The sequence below is a fragment of the Citrus sinensis genome, chromosome 9 (assembly GCF_022201045.2).
Source record: "Citrus sinensis cultivar Valencia sweet orange chromosome 9, DVS_A1.0, whole genome shotgun sequence".
NCBI classification, from domain to species: Eukaryota; Viridiplantae; Streptophyta; class Magnoliopsida; order Sapindales; family Rutaceae; genus Citrus; species Citrus sinensis.
The window spans coordinates 25,069,207-25,075,206 of NC_068564.1; positions in this window are offsets into that span (position 1 = coordinate 25,069,207).

Genomic DNA, 6,000 nt, shown 5'->3' on the forward strand with positions numbered 1-6,000 from the left:
ACAAGTAGAGGATCTATTGGAAGAAGCATGTGAATTCTCTAGCTGACAAAGTTAAGCACTCCCTAGAGATACCTTCGCACAGAGAGATGCCAAGATTGGAGGTAAGGCAGGACATTTCCATATATGAAGCAGACAATTCAGCACGAAATGAGCCATTATTCGAAGGTTGCAAAGCTAGATTATAATCTTTTGCAGGCATCGCATCGGAGAGAGCTAAGTGGGATCTCAAGGTGATCAAATGTCAAAACCCCATTGTTTGTTAACATTTATCATTTGTCCTGTAATGTTTTAAAACCAATAAAAAATCAATCTATCGTTAAAAGGTTCCGTTACTGTTCGATTTTTATTGTATCTTCCACTATTTTACTAATACTGGTCAAATTATGCACTAAACTTAACTTTTAATATTTAAGTAAAACACATACACAAATACAAGGCAATTACAAAAGCTCACCACTCAAGAGAATTATAATAGGATACAAATAATATACCATCCAATGATGTCCTACGAGAGATACAATGCTCTCTAACTGATGCAGCGGAAGTTTAATGTTTAAAATATTCTGTTGATTCTAGAGAATATCGGAACAAAAGAACAACTAAATTTACGTTGATTCAAAAGAATACCGCGAATTTAAGGGTTAAGACTCGTTGATTCCATAGAATAATGAGAATTAACTGTTTAAATACTCATAAAGAGATTTGAAAATTGAAATATTATTAAACTCAAAATTCTACCTTCAAAGGTTACAAGAGGGAGCTATTTATAGTAGTAGTAATTATCCTAATTAATGAAGTAAAAACAAAATCCTAAATTGAAAGGGAAACAAAATTCTAAATTAGAAAGGAATTAAAAAGTCTTAAACTTTAGTTAATAAGGAAACTAATCCTAGTATAATATGGATTCTTACTCTTCATCATTCCCCCACTACTAGAAAAATGGGCTTTACTGATACTAAATTAGTGTCAGTAATTACTTTTCCTGACACTTGTTAATTGTGTCAATAATGCTCCAGCCAGAACACACTGACACTGAAAATTAGTGTCAGTGATTTTTGTGTCAATAATTTTTGTCACAATAGTATCACTAAAATAATGACACGATGGTATCAGTGTTTGATGATATTATTTACATGTCAATGATTAATGTGACTACAGTATCAGGAGCACATTGATTCATTAACGTAAAATATTATTAATGTCATTTTAAAATATTTAGTGTTAGTATTTATTGATGTTATGCTGCTTTTGTTAATAGTATATTTTTATTTTAATTATATTTTTTTTCTACAATCAAAAGAAAACTCAAAATATATTAAATATACCAAATCTCACAACACAATTCACATAACAAACATTCCAAATACATAATTTAAATTAATGTAATTCAACTACACCACTGTTTGGAAAAGAAAAACATAAGTATCAAATTAAGCTTTCGACAAGTTCTAGACAATAAAGTACTAAATTAAGTTTCAACAAACATTAACGGACAAAAAGAAGCACAAGAGTGTCAATAAATATCCATATGTGGCTTCATTTTTTTCCCACCTACAAGTACATAAAATCAATTAGTACACAACAAATAATAAATCTTGGATATTTGGAAGAAAAAATCATCATAAATTACTCATATATTACCTTGTGATTTTGGGCTATAATTAACTTGGCAACATATGTAGCCCATTGATTATGAAGTCGCAAGAGCTCTTTCATGACATACAAGCAACAATATTGTAACATATCCCCACTAATAACAACCTCGCAATTAATCCATATAATTGTTTTGTACATCTCATGGTTATTCACATAATCTCTCCAACAATACGCAGTGTGCCAATCATTAAATGTTCATCAGTTAATTAATATAGAGAGAGACAAAATTTTTTAAAAAGAATCTAGCTACCACTTTTTTGATCGCTGTCATTAACCTCTCTTAAATCGTAAGTGAGTGATGTGCAGTAAGATGGGCCTTAGTGGCTTTTAATAAGTCGAGCTAATTCATAAGTGAAGTAACTAATAAAAATTAAGACTTAAAATAAAAAAATGTCTTCATATTCTTTAATGGCCTTATAAGTTTTTTTGTTTTTCATGTTTGGTCAATGAAGAGAGTGGGATTCTGGTGGTTGTGTGAGCCGCTAGATTTGCCATGCTGGCGATCATGGAGTTCTAATTTTTGGCTATTAGGTTAAAGCAAAAAAATATTTAGGCTTAAGTACAGTGACAATTTGACACAACTATCAACGAAGTTTTGCATGCAAAACGCAACTTTTAAAATGAAGAAATGAGAATAATGTCAAATAAAAAAAGAATAATTGAATAATTCTATTTAAGTATTTAACCATTCAACTTTTTATATGAACACAAGTTTAGCACTCACGCACTAATAAATTTTGGCTGTGAAAACTATTTAGTTGGAGTAGAGATACAAACATGCAAAATTTGTAAGCTCATGTTTATTTGACATATATTTCTCAAATAAAGAATGATGCAGAAGCAAATCATTTAATAATTGTAAAGGCATATCATTTAAACAAACAAGAAAACTGCATACCATGATGCACCCCTTTTAAAGTGTAAGCTGGTCAGCGCAAACCACTTTCAAAGTGTAAGATAGTCAGCACAAACCACTGAGTGCCCAAATTCGTAGAAGAACCAGGTCTACAAGTTGACAAAACCAGCAACCTCAGTCAAAATTATGATACCAATGCACGCAGTTAGAGGTATGATCATAGTTATCAAAAATAAAGATATGCTCTTCCGGCTACATAGGGGAAAAGAAAAGCATTAAGTGTATTATACTTCTTCCAGCCACTTAAACATGAGGTTTGATTTCTGAAGGTAATCAATGATTACTATTAAACTAATCGCATAGTTAATTATTTCTTTGCTACCCAAAAGGTTGTTTCCCTAATACTCCTAGCAGTATCCTGGCTGAAGATTTCATTTCTCAAATAATTTTATATGCAGTAGAGTTGGCTTAACCAACTTCTCATCTAGTGAGGAGAAAAAAAGAAGAAAAAAGCAGTCTAATTTTACTGCTATCCATAGCACTCCACTTAACTTTATGAGAATCTCATTCTAGTTAATTGAATTATGAAAAAGAGTAATTATATTACAGCGAATGGTAAGGGCACTGCCCTGCTTAGTTTCCAGTGTAATGTACAGATTCCAGAAACATCTCTTTCTCTGAGCTATTTTCTCAGCAACCAAACAACATCTCTGTTTTCTTTCATATGCAAAGAGATAAAATGGATCAATTTAAATGAAGAAAGAACAAAAAGTCTTAACATACCACCCAGATAAGCAATTTATTCGGGGCCAAAGGATTCAATGTATGGTATCTGACAAAGGTTGTTTGCCTTGTATTGTCAACTCTCTTGCAATTTCTATTCCAGAAAAAAAAATCAGCTGCTCATTTATGATAAAAACAAAATTTAAAATAAAATCAATAGATCTAAAATCAATTGTGGCTTTAAGGAACCTAAAGCCACAATGTTAATTGATCTTAAAAGTTTGTTATAAAATCATATGTAGAAGCAGTTAGTTTCAGTAAGAAGTACATGACATTTAGTAGAGCAATTTTAAAGAATTCTCTATACAAAACAAAAAAGGCATGGATACCCGTTGATTTCTCTTACTCGTCACAGGACACTTAGGTCCATTATCTCTTTTCTTCATGCTCTATTTATCCATTTAAGGTTACCTTGAATAGAGATTGTGGTGGTATAGCAGCGACGACGGAGATTGAGGCAGTGCGACAGTGATAGAGCGGCTGACAGAGGCTGAGAAGTTATTACCGGTGACGAACGGCTAAGTATTGATGATAACTGGAAGTAGTTACGGCCTATTGGTGATGATCGCAGTGGATTAGTTACCGGTGACGGTCAAAAATCATAAGTTACGACAGTGGGTTTCCAACTTTGGTGCACGAGATATGATAGGAGATGACGACAACAAAAGAGACAAAAATATAGAGAACAGACTTTGGTGCATCGGAGATGACGGCAGTGGCTAGTCGAAAGTAGTGACGGCAGTGGCTAGTCGAGAGTGGTGACGAAAGTGGCGAAAGAGATTTTGGGTATGTCGGCGGCGTGGTAGTGATTTGTTTTGTTTTCGATTGACAATATGATGAAATGAGGGAAAGAGATTAGGGATTTTACTTTTGCTATTATATTTTTGTTTTTAATTTTTTTAAAAAATACTTGTATCTTGAATCTGTAGGTCATGTGGTCTTTGGTTCAAATGTAAAAACTTTAAATTTTAAAAGTCTTTGGTTCGAGTCGGAAGATTTACAAATCATAGTAATTTTTTTTTTAACCTCTGATACTTCAGTGCCAGTGGTTTTTGATACTTAATTTACTGACACACTGATATCAGTAATTTGTGATACTTATTTGTTAAAAGCGGAAAATGGTGCATATGCATACAATTACTGATACTTTTTACAAAATGTTAGAAACTAAGTGTCAGTAAAGGTCATTTTTGTAGTAGTGCCCCCAGGGTGGAGAGAATTCGCCCTCGAATTCGGAGTGTCAACAACAACATCTTCATCATGATCACCTCTGTAAGGAATAAGATGCTTGACATTAAATACATCTGCGGTGCGGATATGACTAGGAAGCTTTAATCTGTAGGCATTATGATTTATCTTCTCTATAATCTTCAAAGGGCCGATATTCCTGGTAGAAAGCTTGTTGTACTCACCAACTGAGAATCTATCTTTAGTTAGGACAACCCAAACAAGATCTCCCACTTGAAATTCCAAAGCTCGACGTTTTTTGTCTGCCACAATTTTATAACCTTCGGTTGTCTGCTTCAAAGACTCTTGCATAGTTTCATGAATTTTCTTAAGTTGCTTAATAAAGTCTTCTGCTTTACTACTTTTGCGAACTAAATCTGGAATTAGAGCCAAGTCGATGGGAGCTCGTGGATTATATCCGTAATTCACCTGAAAATGGCTTAAACTAGTACTGTGCTTAACTGCACGGTTATAAGCAAACTCGACTTGATATAACTTTTGATCCCACATCTTCAGGTTATCGCCAACTAGACTATGTAGATGGTTTCCTAAAGAGCGATTGACAACTTCGGTTTGACCATCTGTTTGTGGGTGGTAAGCACTACTGAAATTCAGGCGAGTGTTAGTCAACTTCCATAATGTCTTCCAAAAATGGCTAAGAAATCTTGTATCCCGATCAGATACTATAGAACTCGGTAAACCATGCAATCTATAGACTTCCTTGAAGAATAGACGAGCAACAGTCAAAGCGTCTGTGGTCTTTTTGCAAGCAATGAAGTAAGCCATTTTCGAGAATCGATCAACAACAATAAATATTGAATCCATACCCCTCTGAGTGCGGGGTAATCCCAAAACAAAATCCATGCTAATGTTAGCCCAAGGTTGTGTTGGAATCGGTAGAGACATATATAACCCAGTATTAGTTGTTGCGCCCTTGGAAACTTGACAAATGCGACAAGTCTCGACATAGTGATAGACTTCACACCTCATAGTAGACTAAATATAAGTGTTGGCTATTAGAGCCAAAGTTTTGTCACGACCCATGTGCCATTCGTTATGTAACTCTGCAATGATTTTCAATCTCAAACTTAAGTCAGGAACACACAACTGATTACTCTTGAAAAGGAATTTGTCATGTAAATGATAATCTGAGCGAAACCCTACACCAATGTCTTCTAATATAGGAGCAAAGTAAGGATCAGAAGCATATAACTCTTGAAATGTGTTAAATCCGAGAACTTGATTATGCATCTGTGCCAATAAAGAAGTTCGTCGACTAAGTGCATCTGCTGCCCGGTTGGATTCACCAGAGGTATGCTTCACCACAAAAGTAACTTGTTGAAGGAATGTTGTCCACGTGGCATGTCTGTGAGAGAGCTTGTCTTGACTATTGAGGTATTTTAACGCGGCATGGTCAGTGTATAAAATAAAGTCTTTATGAATTAGATAATGTCGCCAATGTTTTAATGCTTGGACTA